This window comes from Chrysochloris asiatica, unplaced genomic scaffold, assembly GCF_000296735.1.
Source record: "Chrysochloris asiatica unplaced genomic scaffold, ChrAsi1.0 scaffold00051, whole genome shotgun sequence".
Taxonomy (NCBI): domain Eukaryota; kingdom Metazoa; phylum Chordata; class Mammalia; order Afrosoricida; family Chrysochloridae; genus Chrysochloris; species Chrysochloris asiatica.
In genome coordinates, this window is record NW_006408569.1 from 13,697,623 (window position 1) to 13,715,887 (window position 18,265).

The 18,265-nt window shown below is 38.2% G+C and overlaps 1 protein-coding gene and 1 pseudogene across 3 annotated transcripts in view; both read left to right on the forward strand.

Annotated features, from left to right (window-relative positions):
• Positions 1-18,265, forward strand: part of TENM1 (teneurin transmembrane protein 1) — an 884,561-nt gene that overhangs the window by 33,041 nt on the left and 833,255 nt on the right. The window lies entirely within an intron of this gene.
• On the forward strand, positions 12,324-12,718 carry LOC102828148 (annotated as a pseudogene).

Consider the following 18,265-nt stretch of genomic DNA (forward strand, 5'->3'; position numbering starts at 1 on the left):
AAACACAGCATAACATGGATGAACCTGGAGGACATTCTAAGATGGTTACCGGGGTGGTACAGGGTTATAGGGAAGGCAATATACGATAAGAAAGTATTTGGTACAGGAAAGATGAAGGTAGTAGAAGACACAGATATGAGTGGAAGAGTTAAAGTGAATAGAGGTAAATACTGGTAACTGACAGTGCATGGAAGGGATTGCAGTCATTGTAATGACAGCAAGTATAGAATTTGTTCAATGTGGGATTGATGCTCTGTTCTGTAAACCTTCACTTAATTCACAAAAAATTTAAAAACAAAACAAAACACCTGAGTAAATTTGCACCCATTTTCATCTCTCCACTCTATTCACCTGTCTCTCCAGTATTATTATTCAAGTCCTCTCATCCTTAAGTCTCTACAAGACACTGCTTCCTCTGGCCAGCATGGATGCCTCTGCTATGTTCTTTCAGAGCACTCTGTGTCTAAATTGCCCATCCCTATCAACCCTGTGACAGAGGGGATATGTTTGATCCCTGATGTGAAGACTCCTTCCCTTTTGGTTGGTATTTTGAGCTACTACATCCGTAAGTATAGGTCAAGTTCATCAAATTGTAGCAATTTACACTTGTTTCCTTTATCAAATTTCTTTATTTTCTTCTAGTTGAGTTCTGATCATCCAGTCATTGAAGCTAGGTCAAATGGGTACTATCTACAAGTTCGGGAATTCTTGGGTGTCATCCCTCACTTTATATCAGCTGGAAACATCGCTCTCAGCTCTAACCCTCCATGGCTAAATCCTTGTCCATGGGCTCAGGAGTCCCCAGGTCTCACCACACTTCAGACCAACCAACCCTTCCTCTTCTCTTTCTCATCTCTAGGTTGATGGGAGTCTATGTAACGTGGTCAAACTCAGCCCATATCTTCATTGCTGCCTTTCCCTGTCTTCCACACACCATTAGACCAATGTCGTCGCCAGCAAGCTTACGTGCCTGCTCTTGTGTTCCCTTTGAGTTTCAGTCTTGGAGGGGGTTTTGACCTGAAGGGACTTGATTATTTGCCTTGATGGCTCCCCGGCAAACAACTTGCTTGTTCTTGTAGTAACCAATCAGACTACTTCTTTATTTTTTATTTTTCCTGCTGGTCTTTCTTTCAAGAAGTATCTCCTATTCCTCCAGCTGGTCCAGGCTGGTCTGATTGTCCTTTCAAGTGGGAATGTCCCATTTCAGAAGGTTCTAGATGGGGCTCAGTATTCCACATAAGGTTCTATATACTACAAAGGCTCCTCAAGAAGCCTATTTCACCGGGCAAGTTCTAGAACCCCTTTTACGTATTCCACTTAGTTATACTTTGAAGACAGCCTTACAAGTGTTCTGTAATCATGCTAGGGAACATCTTTTTGAGCAACAATGGAAACAAACAAACCAAAAATTTCTCATTGCTATTGAGTCTACTCCAACTTGGAGAGACCTAATAGGACAGAGTAGAAATGTCCCATAGAGTTTCTAAGTTTATCATCTTTTTGGAAGCAGAATATCACATCACTCTTCCACAGAGCAGCTGGCAGGCTCAAACTGCTGACCTTTCCTTAACCACTGTGCCACCATGGCCTCTTAATAGTAGAAACATACTTTACAACTGCCTAGCACTGTAATTATGATGGTAGTTGTAGCCCCTTCAGTTAAATTACTGATAAACACAAGATAATGGTTTTCAGTTCAATCTTTTTAGAGAATGCTTCTGTTAAAAACGACAGGATTAACATCAGATAATAAAAGTTTGAAATTCAGAAAGAGCCGAGTATTGACGAAAATAAAATTACTAATATCCATCCTATTTTTTCATTATCATAGTTATGCACATCAACCAATGAGAATAGAAAAGTCTACCTAGGCCATAACATGTTACATTTTAGGCTACATTGTAGGTTGCCATGCAAGGTAGTTCAGTGTTAGAGCATGTACTCCGTTTAATACATGCTGATGTTGAGTATTTTCCCATTGTTGTCTCTATCACCTATTAATTTCATGCTGCAAATCCAATTCCAAATTTTTATGATCTAATCTTATATGTTACTTCCATTACACACCCATATTTATGGAAGAATGGAATTCTATGCAGGGTATTGGATCAGTTATATTGAGAATGTTCAAAAACTGTTAATAACTACTGAGCAAATGAATCTGTTCCATTTCCTTCATTGGTATTCTATACGAGGCACAATCTTTTGGGTGTTGTAATTTGAATAAATGGAAATATTACTCTTTAGTTTATTATCCTGTTCACCCTCCTAGATAAGCATCCACTGGATTATTTTACCATTAAGTCTACTCAGAGAGAAAATGGGAGAGTTTCTAATCTTCTAGGGATTTTTTTTTTTCTTCCTTGAAAGGTTATGATAACTAGAATTGGTAGTTCATAAAAAGCCCGAATCAATATTGCCACTGACTTAATCCACATAAGAAGCTTAACTTCATAGGTGACTTCTGAACAACTGAAACAAAACAAAAATCAGTCTCTGGTGAGTCCCCAAATTGAAAGCTGTTGCAAAAAAAAAATGCTTCTAGAATAACAAAATAGTGTGGGACTTTATAAATAATTATAGTTCAGCAAATAAATCCTCATGCTTACGCACTCTCAAGAGTTCTGATAGCTAATTTTTATTCATATGTCAGACACTGTGCTAAGCATGATATCATTTAATGCTTCAAACAACCCTCTAACATTCCCCATTTTACGAATAATAAAAATTGAAGCTTAGAGGCGAAGGTTAACTTTCCCAAGATCTCATTTTTACAGGTGGGACTTCAATGTCTGTCTTCTGGACATTAAAGGTCATGTTATTTTTCAATATTTTAATTATGTGATGTATATTCATAAGATATGCTAACTGACGTTCAAATGAGTCTATAAAGGAAGTTGATTTTCCTTACCTACCATTAGAAAGATCCATCTTTCTTTCTTAATCATAAGGATTGGTATACTCTGAGCCATCATTACTTTATTGTCAAGTATCTACTGTAATTAGCGTCAGCTCAAAATAATTTGCAAGATGGCTATCCAAGACCAACCTGTGTGTCATAGCTATGTGACAATATGATTTTCTGTGCCAGGATATCTAGGATGAAGATCAGATTCATGATCTTTCTCTTTATAACACTGTGTACCAACTACCTGAATTAACTGAGCTAAAGGTAATTTATCCAGTAAGTCCACTGCCATCGAGTCAGTTCCAACTCATAGTGACCCAACAGGAAGGAATAGAACTTCCCTATGGGTTTCCCAGGCTGTAATCTTTATGGAAGCCTCTCTTCATTTGAAACTCCTACCCTGTTATTGTTGCTTTCTCCTCTGTCTGCCTCATTAAGGTAGTCTATCAATCTTCAGAATATTAACCAACATTTTTCAGTGTCTAACTGTTGCATCAATGTTCCTGCAAGCAACAGCCAAGAAATAAAATGACATATTGCATTAGGGAAATCTGTTGCAAAAGATCTTTTTAAAGTGTTAAAGAATAAAGAAGTCACTTGGAGCACTAAGGTGTTCCTGACTGAAGCCATGATACTTTCAATCACCTCATATACATGTGAAAGTTGGGCAAAGAGTAAGGAAGACCAGAGAAGAAGCAGTGCATTGGAGTTATGGTGTTGGTGAAGAATATTGAAAGTACCATGGACTGCCAGAAGAACAAACAAATCTGTGTTTGGAGGAAGTACAGCCAGAATGTTTCTTAGAAGTGAGAATGGTGAGATTTCGTCTGTCATATTTTGCACATATGGCCTGGAGGGACCAGTCCCTGGAGAAGGACATTATGTTTGATAAAGTAGAAGGTCAGCAAAAAAAAAAAAAAGGAATATCCCCGATAAGATGGATTGACATAGTGGCAGCAATGATGGCTTAAACATAACAACTGTGAGGATGGTGCAGGACTTGGCCGTGTTTCAATCTGCAGTGCATACAGTCACCATGCGTCGGAAGAGACTTGATGGCACCTAACAGCAGTAACAACAATTGTTGCATCACGATCTTCTTCATTTCATTCCTTACTATTATTCAACATTCAGGTTATGTTTTTGTTTTTAATGCTTAAGCCTTAAAGTCCCTTGACATCCTTAGAAAGTGGTCTTGTCACGATCATTAAGGCCTCCCTCCACATTGTTAAATTCAATCGTCATTTCATAGTTTCCATTTTAACCTTTCAGTAGCATTTGACTCCTTCGTCACTTGATTTTCAGGATCTGAGCCTCTTCCTACACCGTGTGACACTCTTTTTCACTCTCTTGAACTTAATCTTCCTCATCCTCCCAGTAATTAAATATTGGAGGGCCTGAGCACTATCCCTAACACATTTTCCTTTACCTTACATTCCCTACCTCAAGGCCTTTTCACTTGATAGTTCTCTGCCTGAAATCTTCTTCTTGATATCTTGATGGGCGATCGATCTGTAGTTAAATGTCCCCTCAGTCAGGCGTTTCCTGACAATCTTATTGAAAATTGCCAACCACACATTGCCTTTTCTCCCCCATTTTTGTTTTTATTCCATAGTACTTATTATTAAGGTGGCCATGTAAGTTATTGTGTACACTGCAACGCTTTTCAGAGTGAAGTAGGGCACTAGGAATAATCACTTTGGGACCACAGGTATAAACCGGGACTCTGAGAAAGCTGAGCTATTGCAGTCTTCCCACTAATCACCATCTGACGTTATTTTATTTATTTGTTTTATGTCACCCCACCCCCACCACTAGAAGTCAAGTCATAGAAGAGCAGGCTTATTTGCCTATTTTTTTGTTTTGTTTTTTTCTCTGCTGAATCCCTGTACATAGAACTGTGCCTGGGACATACTGGGCCTGTAATAAATGTTTACAGGATTAACGAAAACCAGTGAAATACTAGAATCATGTCCGACACATAATTTGTTGTTGTTAAGTGCCATCAACTCGGTTCTGATCCATAGTGATCCTGTATAGGGTTTCCTAGGAGCAGCTGGTGAGCTTGAACTGCTAACCTTGCAGTTCAAACCGACTTTACAGTCCAGCACATTAACCCACAGTGCCACATCAGCATGTTAGTTTTATTTATGCTTTGGTAATATTTTCATAGGCTGCTTGCATAGAGGTGCTTGTAAATGTCAAATAATTTTTATTTAAATGGTCTGCTTTTATTAAGCTTTGTAATCAGGATGCCTATTAGTTGGTTGACTTACAAGCTGTGATGTTTGACTTACTGATGAATTGTATAGGACTGCATATTCTTAATTGCCATCAAGTCAGTTCTGACTCATAGGGATTCTGGGTAGAGTTTTTGAAGAGCAACTGACGGTTTGAGCCACCAACATTTAAGTTAGCAGTCCTGTGCTTATCCTGCAGCTCCATACCAGGACTCCATAGAATTGTATAGTAGAGCAAATAATAATAATAATTACCTGGTAAACCTTGTATGATGTGCATTTTTACAGTGCATTGGATTAATTTAAAGTCCAGTTGTGAACATTTGAAAAATGTTTGAGCTCATATTTGTAATAACAAGTTGCGCATCTCTTATATATTTTATCCAGTTGGGAAATTTGGCTAAAAATATCTTAGAAGAGTGATTTTGAGTTCTTTTAGTAGAATTCTAGAAATGCAAATTCAGATAATTGTAATGATCAATCATTTACTGGTATGTTAATTTCTTAATGCATTCAATTTATCAGCAGCAGGTTTTTCTTAATTCTAAAGAAGCAAAGCTTAATTCTCTTTTTGCTGATTAATTGTGGAGAATTATACTTCTGGCAGTTGACAAAGGGACTTACATTGCTTGCTTCAATATCATTCAAGATATAGGTAAATAATAAAAGTAAACAATTCATGAGGAGTGGAAACATAATTAACAGCAATCTTGGGAATGTTTGTCTCCTCTTGCAAAACTCCTGGTAAGCTGTGCCATGAGATTCCAGTTTTCTTTTCATAAGAAGTACTTATTACCTAATCAGTGTGTAATCCAGAACATTTCTTAAACATTTAAAAAATTGACATTAAGCAATTAGAGGATTCAATTGGGCAAGTATGTATGCAGCATATACTATTAGAATTTCCTTTATTTCACAAATACAAATTTAATACAACACTCCTTCAAAAGCTGATATTTGAAAACATAGCATTTTTTTTTTTTTTTTTGCTTTTGTTGTGTTGTGTAGAATCTTTATATTATAAGCCACAGATTTTTTCCTCCAGTACATCCGCGGCCCTATAATAGTGGGCTGCATTATGACAGGGCTGTATTTTATTGAGACAGAATGGAGGAATGGAAAGTTCACGTGGTAAGTTCTTTAATTTTAATACTGAATTCCATGCTGAGGAGCTTTGTCTTCTAACCTTTTGTGCAGAGAGTGTCCCTTATTCCCATTTGCCCCTTTTGGATTGCCTCTACTATATCGTCTACTAGAAAGATCACATCACTGGGTCAAGACTCATGCTTTCAATTTTGCTTCATTCACTCACTGAATGACCTTAGGTCTTCTTTTAACTGCCTTTACTAGTATATTAATAGTCACCTGGGGTCTTGTGGCACAGTTAATCAAAGTCCTAAAAATAATTTGAAATGTGTAGCCCTGCCTTGTTCCTCTAGAGAGAATCTTTGAACCAAAGAAGAAAAGTAAAATGGAAAGAGAGATTTGCTAGGATAGTCAACAATATCTCTGTGTGATGATTTTCTTTTAGGCTCTACCCTGTCTGATCCTTCTTAGTCTCCTAAAACTGAAATACTTACGTCTAAAATGTTTCTTTATGTAATTCATCACATGAAGAGCAGACCTTAGAAAATGACAATATTAACATCTATTCTAAATAGAAATAATCAAACTGGTGATAATTCTTTATGATGCTGGTGTTGAGGTGCAAAGCAACAACAACAACCAACAAAAAACAAAACAAAAACAAAAAAAAACCACCAAATAACTAGCAAGTTATATTCTACTCATGTATTGTGCACTTCATCTCCATGAAATAAGGTAACTGACTAAACCATGGCAATAGCCAAATTGTAACAAGAAGTCAAGTAAAATTTCATTCTCTTCTACTTTATATTGCTAATCTCGTGTTCTCCAGTTGTTTATTACCTCTCTGTCCATTCCAGTACTACCAACTTCCTATTGCCATAAGTAGACTTTTATTTTACTTGGTTATTTATAGCCTTGGAGTCCTGGTGTGGTGCCATAGGATAAGCACTAGACCACAACGTCAGTTTGAACCACAAGGCTGGCAGTTCAAACTCACCTGCTACTCCTCGGAAACCCTACACAGGGTCATTATGAGTTGGAATTGACTCGACGGCACTTTACAACAACAACAATAACAATTATAACCTTATCAACACAAATTTGAAGATTTAAAAGATACATTTATGAGCAAGGTCACTGGAAAAAAAATGTACCACACTCAAGGCAGATTCTTATGTGCTTTAAGCACATTCCTTCTTCTGTAGTGGGAAGGATTCCCAAATTTTTGTGTTACTGTTGGCTATGTGGTGGATCCATGGGAAGAATGAAATGCAGGTTGAAAAAACACCTGTCAGAAAGTTTGCAATACTCTAGAGGAATTGATGATGAGGGTTTTAGCTTAGATATTGAAGGTTCAAATACAAATAAGGAGGCATATAGAGAAAGACAGTAGAATTAATAGGAATTAATGGCTGACTTGTGGTGCTGTGGTTCATGTGCCAGACTGCAAAGCTGTTTGAACTGCAAGGTCAGCGGTTCAAGCTCACTAGCTGCTCCTCAGAAACTCTATACAGGGTCGCTATGGGACGGAACCGACTCAGTGGCACTTAACAACAACAGCAACAATGGCTGACTTGTTGTTGTTGTTATTAAATGCTGTCAAATTGGTCCTGACTCATAGTGACCCTCTACAGGGTTTCCGAGGAGTGGCTGGTGAGATTGAACTGCCAACCTTGTGGTTCAGACAACATTGCGGTCCAGTGCTTACTCTACAGCACCACACCAGGTCTTCAATGGTTGACTGGATGTGGGTAATTAAGTACAGAAAGCATTTAAAGTTTCTGTCTTTTATAAATCAGTGAAGGGTAATGCTATCAAATAGGGTAGAGTTTGGGAGAACTCTTCAGTTTGGAACATGACTTTGCAGTCTCTATAGAGTCTTCAGAAAGGACTATGTAATATAAAGTAAGATATGTAAGACTTGGAGTGATGGGGCTAGAAAACTGTGAGTTGTTTATACTTAACTGATGTGATTGCATAGGAAGAGCATGTATAGTAAGTAGAACACAGAAAAGTCCATGGACAAAATCATACTGTGTACCAACATTTAAAAGATTGGTAGCAAGAGGAGTCCTGGATAAATACTGAGAAGTTGTTAAAGAATTTAATAGAGAGACTCAAGACAAACAGGTATTACAGAAATCCAGCGAAAATAAAGAATACAGAAAGAGGGAATAACAGCATTAACTCTGAAGAAAGATCTAGTCAAATAAAAACTGTACAGTCTACCAGATTTGGCAATTCTGAGTTGCAGGCATTATCAAGAGCATTCCCGTGGGTTGATGGATACGTGAGAAGTAGACAAGTGGTGGTGTTGCATACAGATTAAAAACATACACATATAGGCTTTAAGATACATGGCTAAGAAAGGATGGAATGGAAGGAAAGAGGGAGACTAGCTAAAGGAAAGCACAGGTTCCAGGAAGCAATTTGTGTTGTCTTGTGTGTTTTTTCAACCAATAAACAAATGAAACTTGAGTATGTAAACTGGTAAAGTCCTGTACTCAGTACAATGGCAATGAATAAGTATTTGAAATATGAATGAATGTGTCTAGACTGGGGGTAAAAAGGAGGAAGAGAAATTTTAAGTGTTAAAAAATAAAGGTAATCTCTGTTGTAGCAAAGGCCTAAAGAAAGTCTATAGGACAGGATCGATGTCTCATAACTTGTTTTCTTTTTTGATTAGGAGACAGAGTCATCTGCCAAGATTCAGTGAGAAAGGGTGGTGAATAGAGCAAGAAACCTTGGGAGAGTGACCAATAAGAGATGGAAAAGACTAGGTACACACATACTAAGTGGTATTAGGGTTGCAGAGGAGGTAAGCATAAAATCTAGAATCCCAGGTGTAAGTGAAGGGATACTGGTGGCACAGTGGTTAAAGTAGTCAACTGCTAATGGAAAGGTCAGTGGTTCAAACCCACCAGCTACTCCAAGGGAGAAAGATGTAGCAGTCTGCTTCCTTAAAGATTACAGCATCAGAAATCCTATGGGGTAGTTCTGCTCAGACCATCAGGGTCACTATGAGTCTGAATCAACTCAATCACTGTGGATATAGTTGTAAATAACAGGAAGTCAACTCAAACTAAGTAAAGGAAAAGGGGAGGAGTGTGATCGTTACAGTTTGTGTCAACTTGACTTGGCCAGGATTCTCAGTGGTTTACAGTTATCACCTCTATGATGAGATCCTATGTGATCAGATCTGATCTGATGCAATTATCATATATGTTGGAAATCCTCACTTCTGTGATGTTAATTAAGGATCTCTGGTAGTATACTGGATTAGGAGCTTGGCTGCTAACCCCAAATTGGTTGTTTGAATTTACCAGTCTCTCCATAGCAGAAAGATGAGGCTTTCTTCTCCTGTAAAGATTTACAGCCTCAGAATCCCTATGCAGTGTCTTTATGAGTCAGTGCTGTCTTAGTGGCATGCAACCACCACCAAGATGTTAATAAGACCATATGCAATACACAGGATTAAGTTATAACTTGAGTCAATCTCTTGAGATATAAAAAGAGAGAGGAGTAGAGGATCTACTACCACCAAGATAGAAGACCAGAAACTGTAGTGCGTCCTTTGGACCTGAATTCCCCGCACTGTGAAGTTCCTTGATCCAGGGAAAGACTGATGCCAAGACATACGAAGATCTCCAAAGAATATTGGACATCCAGATGCTTTATCATCAAAGATAAAGACTTCCCCTAGAACTGGCACTCTGAATTTGGGCTTCTAGCTTCCTCAACTGTGAGAGAATACATTTCTGGCTGTGAAAGCCATCCACTTGTGGCATTTTTGTTGTAGCTGCATTAGCTAACTAAGACAAGGAGCTTACGGGTTTGGAGAATTTTAGGAAAAACATTTTTAATATCAAACTACAGAAATGGGAAGGATGTGACTGGTCCCTACTTTCAAGATCTTTGTAAATGGAGTTGATAAATAAACAAGAGATTTCTGACTGGTGATAATATGCTTTGAATAAAGCAAAACAAATTTATAACAAATGGTGGCGGGATCTGCTTTAGATGGGATAGTAAAGAAAGTCTTAGGTGACAGCTGGTTCACAAGAAGAAGCCAATCAGACAGAGGGCAAAACAAGTAAATTAAAAAGCAAAAAAACTAAGTATGAAGTTTGACATTAATTAGCAGAGAGAAGGCCTTTATATTGGAACTTAGTGGGGGGAAGGTATAAGATGAGGTTATAGTACATTGAAAAGAATGGAAGTAATCCACTTAAACCAAATAACTGCCCATGTAGTAACTATTTAGATGGATGGAGATATTTCTAAAAAGGGATACTGTACACAGAGATATGAGTTTCCTTACCAGCCATGGAACAGGAACAGTAGACCCCAAGGTTGACCTCCTCCAGATTTGGCAGGGAAGGTAGAATAAAATGATGAGACAAAATGGAGAGAGCGTACTGGATTTCAGACCACCATATAAAAGAGCTAAGGTTAGAAGGTGGATAATAGTTTGGGATGGTAAAGGTTGCTTGGTCTTCTGGTGTTTGACAAACTTGAAGAGTTGGCTTTATGACAAAGGGAAAGTTAAATAGGTAGAAGTGTAGAATATTAAGAGTGATGTTGTAATGCCCTTCCTTATTCAGACAAATATTTGTTTTTATATATTTATCTTCATCCAACCTAAGTGCATGGAATGCAAAGGTTAAAAGCAAACAAACAAAAAAGGATCAGTAATTGCAAGTTATGGCCTTGGTGATAGAAACTCTGCTGAAGATTGCATTAGAGGACTTTTGAAAACCAATGACTTATTTATTGCAAATACCTTTTTTCAAGAACATAGACAGTGACTACAGACATGTAGATAAAATACATAGGATCAAACTGATTACATCTGTGGAAAGAGATAATGGAGAAGCTCAGTATCATAAGTCAGGACAGAACTGACTGCTAATATACAAATTCAAGTTGAAGTTGAAGAAAATTAAAATAAGTCCACTAGAGCCAGAGTGTGAGTTTGAGTATATCCCACCTGAATTTAGAAACCAACTCAAGAATAGATTCGATACATTAAACACTAAGAACTGAAGACCAACCAGAAGAACTAGATGGTGTCCAGCTACCACTATCAACTGTTCTGAAAGGGATTACATTAGAAGGTCCCAGATAGAATGGGAGAGAATGTGGAACAAAGCTTAAAAATATGAAAAAGACCAGGCTTACTGGTCAGAAAGCGACTGGAAGAACCCAAGAGTTTGGCCCTTGGCCACCCTTCAGATCTAGATTGGAACTCACCTTTGTGGCCCAATTTTCAAACAAGCAGTGGATACGTATAGAAGGGGGATAACAACACTAGTAAGGTATGCTCAACATGAAATGATGAGCCATTCAAGATCAAAAGGGCAACATTTACCTTTCGACAAAGTTCCAAAGGGCTGGGAAGGAGGGTGAAATGGAAATAAGAACCACAGGGAGGAAGTGGGATAACTGTGAAACATGGTGGACATTGCAATCACTGAGATGAAACAAAATGTATAATTTGTTGAATGTAAAACTTATGGTCTGCTCTGTAAAACTTTACTCATTCCACAATAAAAAGTATTTTCAAAAAAGGACTACAGACCAGATGAGTTGTGGAATGACATCAATGAAGAAAGGTCAGTAGAAAGAAAGAATGAAAAAAGACCAAAATGGTTGACACAAGAGACTCTGAAACTTTCTCTTTAACATAGAGTGAAGTGAAAAGAAGAAATGATGAAGTAAAGGAGTGAACAGAAGTTTTCAAAGGGTGACTTTAAAAGAACAGTAAAATATTATAGTGAATTGTGCAAAAATCTGGACTTTGAAATAAAAGGGAAACATATGCTCAGCATTTCTCAAGCTGAAAACATTGAAGAAAAAAATGCAAGACTTGACTTGCAATATGGAAGGATACTATGGGCAAAATATTGAAAAACTCAAGAAGCATCAAAAGATGATGAAAGGAATAACCAGAGTAACTGTACCAAAAAGAATTGGTTGACACTCAGCCATTCAGGAGATAGCATATGATCAAGAACTAGTGATATTGAAGGAGGAAGTCTAAGATACAAGAAGGCACTGATGAGGCAGCCATCTCCACCAGCATCATGGGTGCCCTCAGAACCCTGGTGACAGCCAAGATCATCAAAAAGAGGATGAAGAAGTTCATCTGGTACCAATCAGACCATTATATTAAAATTGTAACTGGCACAAGCCCAGAGGCATTGACAACAGGTGTAAGGGCCAGATCTTAATGCCCAACATTGGTTATAGGAGCAACAAGAAAATAAACCACATGCTGCCCAGTGGCTTTCGCAAGTTCATGGTCTACAGTGTCAAAGAGTTGGAAGTTCTGCTGATGTGCAACAAATCTTACTGTGTGGAGATTGTTCACAACATTTCCTCCAAGAACTGCAAAGTCATTGTGAAAAGAGCAGCCTAGCTGGTCATCAGAGTCAGCAGCAGTCCCAATGCCAGACAGTGCAGCAAAGAAAATGAATAGACAGTCTGTTTGTGAATTGTATTTGTGCTAAAGAAAACCATAAAAGTGCTTTAAAAAAAAAAAAAAGGCACCGAGGCTCCAAAATTCTTGAACACAAATTGAGATGTTTCAACAAATGATTGCAACTCTGGCAGCACTCATGCCAAGAAATTTAGAAGAGAGCTACTTGGCCAACTGACTGAAAGAGATCTATATTTGTGTCTGTTGAATAAAGGTGATTGTGTGGACCATGACAAGCTATGGACAACATTGCGAAGTGTGAGTATTCCGGAACACTTAATTGTGCTCATGAGGAATCTGTACCTGGACCAAGAGGCAGTTGTTCGAACAGAACATGGGAACATTGAATGATTTAAAATTAAGAAAGGTGTGCGACAAGGTTGTATTCTTTCAACCTGTATGCTGAGCAAATAATCCTAGAAGCTGGGTTATGTGAAGAAAAACATGGCATCAGGATTGGAGGAAGACTCATTAACAACCTGCGATATGCAAATGATACAACCTTGCTTGCTGAAAGTGAAGAAGACTTAAAACATTTGCTGATGAAGATCAAGGAACACAGCCTTCGATATGGATTACATCTCAATGTAAAGAAAACTAAACTTTTCACCACCGGACCAATAAACAACATTCTTATCAACGGAGAAAAGATTGAAGTTGTCAAGGACTTCATTCTTCTTGGATCAACTATCAACACTCATGGAAGCAGCAGTCAAGAAATCAAACGATGTATTGCATTAGGCAAATCTGCTGCACAAGACCTTTTTAAAGTGTTGAAGAGCAAAGATGTCAGTTTGAGGACTAAGATGCGCCTGACCCAAGCCATGGTATTTTCAATAAACTCATATGCATGTGAAAGCTGGACAGTGAATAAGGAAGACCGTAGAAGAGTTGATGCTTTTGAGTTATGGTGTTGGAGGAGAATATTAAAAGTGCCACAGGTTGCCAAAAGAACCAATAAATCTGTTTTGGAAGATGTGCAGCCAGAGTGCTCCTTGGAAGCCAAGATGGCCAAACTTTGTCTCTCATACTTCAGACATATTGTCAGGAGGGACCCATCACTGAGAAGGATATCATGTTTGGTAAGGTGGAGAGTCAGAGAAAAAAAGGAAGACCCCCAATGAGATGGATTGGCCAAGTGGCAGCATCGATGGACTCAAGTGTGGCAACAGTAATGAGGTTGGCCCAGGATTGGGCAGTGTTTCGTTCTGCTGTGCATAAGGTCACTATGAGTCGGTACCAACTCGATGGCACCTAACAAAAACAACAATAAAATGTGGAGTCCTTATGTGGCACTGTGGGTTATTGCGCCAGACTGCAAAGCCATTTGAAATGCAAGGTCAGCAGTTTAAGCTCACCAGCGGCTCCTCAGAAACCCTACAAATGGTCGTTATGGGTCAGAACTGACTCAACGGCACTTAACAACAACAGCAACAATAAAATGTGGAAATTATTGAACAATGTCACAGGCAAGTAAAATTTTCTGTGGATAATTTAAAAGTGGTTGCAAGTGTACATCAACAGGAAAATAACAGAAATTCAAGCTCGATTTAGAAGAGGATGTGATATGAGGGATAACATTGCTGATGTGTGATGGCAATTACCTGGAAACAGAGAATTCCTGGAAGATGCTTACCTGGAAGATGTTTTACTGTAGACCATAACAAATTTTGGATAGATTTGTATAGAATCAAAATCCCAAAATACATAACACTGCCCATGCAGAACCTGTACATAGACCAAGAGGCAGTCTTGAGGACTGAACACAGAAACACTGTGTGGTTTGTATTCAGAAAAACTGTGGGTTCGGGTTGTAAACTTTTGTCATACTTATTCATCTGTATGCTGAGACAATAATCCAAGAAGCTGGACTATATGAAGAAGAAGAATACAGCATCAGGATTAGAAGAAGATTCAAACAACCTGGGATCAGAAGACGACACACCTTGCTTACTGAAAGGGAAGAGGACTTTACGCACTTACTGATGATCAAAGACTTCAGTGTGGTTTACACAGCAACTGAAAAGAAAAGTTCTCACAACTAGAACAATAATCAGCATCATAATAAATGGAGAGAAGATTGACATTGTCAAGGATTTCATTTTACTTGGATCCACAATCAATGTCCATAGAAGCAGCTGTCAAGAATTCAATGTATTGCATTGGCAAATCAGCTGTAAAATACCTTTTGAAAGTGTTAAAAAGCAAAGATGTCATTTTGAGGACTAAGGTATGCCTGATGCAACCCCTCTTATTTTCAGTTACCTGCATATGATACACATATGATAGCTGGACAATGAATAAGGAAGACCGGGAAAGAATTTTTGTCTTTGAATTATGGTGTTGGCAAACAATACTGAATATGCCATGGGCTGTCAAAAGAACGAACATATCTGTCTAGTAAGAAGTCCAGTAGAATGCTTCTTAGAAGCAAGGATTGTGAAACTTCATCTCATGCACTTTGGACATGTCATCAGGAGGGGCCATCCCTGGAGAAAAACATCATGCATGGGTAAAGTAGAAGATCAATGAAAAAGCGGAAGATCCTCAACAAGATGAATTGTCACAGTGGTTTGCAACCATAAGGGCACAGGACTGAGCAGTATTTCATTCAGTACCTTATGAGCCAGAACCAACTTGAGGGACCCTTACCAAGTCCACAAACACCTTGTTAGTCTTCCTAGTTTCCAGGAGCTTGCCGATGTGGGTTCAAAATACCCTCTCCTCCCTCTCCTTTAAATTGTGATCTTTTCCTTTATTAAACACTGGCTTTTTTCCCAGGGATGGCACTGAAGAAGAAAATCAATGACATATCTAGCCAGCCTGCTTGGACTGAATGGGCATTCAAATAGAATCCAAGGGCCAAGTACAGATGGTGATTTATTGTGCATACAACTTCTACAGAATGCCTTCATTTGAGCATTGATGTATACACAATTACTCACCAGAGTGCTGCAGTTTTACAGTTTTGCCAGGAATCATTGGAGAGACTGTGTTCACTAAGAAATTCACAAATATAGTTTCTACCATTTTTAGCAATTCTACAAGCTCTTGGTAGTGTCCTGCATGAAGAAAAGAGATTTCAAAAATAGTTCTTCCATTTTACCATATTTGCCACTACTGTCATCGTGACACAATTCCCATTTCAGAACCAATTCAGATTTATTAAACCGTGTTCCTCTACTGGCACATAAGTAGATGGAGTCACTAGTGGCAAATCATTTACTGTGACTATTGTGAGACCAAAATTGTGGTAGTCATCTACACATATTATTGATTTACTCATTGTAAAGATTGTTCTTATGCATTGTTTATGTGATATTGAAACAATCAATTGAAAGTTGAATAGTTTAAGTCGGATATTTGACATTGCCTAGCGGAAAGGACCAGGAAGGTGCTCCTGAATACCTTTTTCTCATGGAAATCAGATTCAGTGACCAGAGTTGTCCTTTCATTTAAAGTTTCAACTTTCATTTAAATTATAAGGAGGTTATTGCCTTTTGGAGAATATTACTTTTTTTCTCTGTGGACAAATACTACATCATTGCTGTGCTATTTTGAGGACAGTTAACAACAACAACAACAACCCATGTCCAAGCATCTAAGGGTTTATATTGTATTAATACTTATATTATGGAGAATTTACCACTGGAGTGCACTTGTGCTTTTCTTTGTACTAACATGGAGCTGTATCACAACGTATTTTCTTGAATATTTTGGCTACATTTCAGTGAAAAAATGTTAATCATTTTTATTAGAAACACTTCAGATCACTTTTTAATGCAAACAATACACGGTCAAGATTAATAGAAGTGATAAATAAAAAAGAAGCTCTAGTAGTATTGATAAAAATCAGTGAGAGAGTTCAATAACAAATAATATACTGCAGGTACATCGGCCACCGAGTTGCTCTATGAGACCACATGAATCATAGGCCTTCAGATGATTTATGTACCTTGCAATATAATCAGCTTCTTGGATGGTAAGCTACTAGAAGGGATAACCAAATTCAGTGCATATAGTACTGAGCCTAATACCATCCTTATATTATGTGATTATGCAGTTCATGCATCATGATTGTGCTTTTCCTAATGTAACTATATCCATCAGCTTGGACAAACTTTACCCCTCTGTTATGGATTGAACTGTGTCCCTTTTCCTCCCAAAATATGTGCTATAATTCCTAATTATGCCTGTGATTATAATATCCTTTGGGAATGGGTTGTGGTAGTTATGTTAATAAGGCAGGATTCGTTTCAGGGTGTACCCTGAGTTAATTTCTTTGGAGATACATTGTTAGGGGATGTCAAGTGAAATCTGACTCAGTGATCCTTTGAACAAAACACTGCCCAGTCCTGGGCCATTTTAACAGTCATTGTTATGTTTGACCTCATTGCTGTAGCAACTGTTCAATCCATCTCATTGAGTGTCTTCTTTTTTTATGACCCTCTACTTTACCAAGCAAGGAGCTCTGGTAACGCAGTGGTTACGAATCGGGCTGAGAACCGCAAGGTCAGCAGTTGGAAACTACCAGCTGTTCCACAGGAGAAAGATGAGGCTTTCTGCTCCCGTAAAGATTTACAGCCTTGGAAACCCTGTACAGGGTCGCTATGAGTCGCTATGACTCCACGGCACATAACAACAATAACAACTTTACCAAGCAGAGTCCTTGTGTGGCACTGTGCGTTAATGTGTTGGACTGCAAGGTTGGTGGTTTAAGCTCACCAGCCGCTCCTGAGAAACCCTATACAGGCTCACTGAGTTGGAAATTACTCAACAGAAGCATAATCCCCTTCTCCAGGGACTGGTTCCTCCTGATAACATGACCAAAATGTGTGAGATGAAGTCTTACCAGACTTATTTCTAAGGAGCATTCAGGTTGTACTTCTAGACAATTTTGTTTGTTCTTTTTGCAGTATATGGTGAATTCAGTATTCTTTACCAATATCATAAATCAAAAAGGCATCAGTTATTTTTCGGTTTTCTTTATTCATTGTCTAGTTTTTGCATCCACATGAGGTAACTGAAAATATAGGGCTTGGGTCAAGCCCACCTTTGTTCACAAAGTGACATCTTTGCTTTATAACATTTTCAAGAGGTCTTTGGTCACCGATTTATCCAATGCAAAATGTTGTTTGATTTCTAGACTCCTTCTTCCGTGAGTGTTGATTGTGGATCGAAGTAAAATGAAATCCTTGACAACTTCAATAATTTCTTAGTTTATAATGATGTCGCTTATTGATCCAGTTGTGAGAATTTTTATTTTCGTTATGTTGAGGTGTAAACCACACTGAAGGCTGTGGTCTTGGATCGTCATCACTAAGTGCTTCAACTCCTCTTCTCTTTCTTAAGCAAGATTGTGTTCTCTGCATATCTCAGGTTGTTAATGAGTCTTCCTCCAAAACCAATGCTGAGTTTTATTCATATAAATCCACCTGCTTGTATTGTTTACTCAGCATGGGCACTGAATACATATGGTGAAAGAATACAACCCTAATGCACACATTTTCTGTTGTATCTTGTTGTTGTTGTTGTTAAATGCTATTA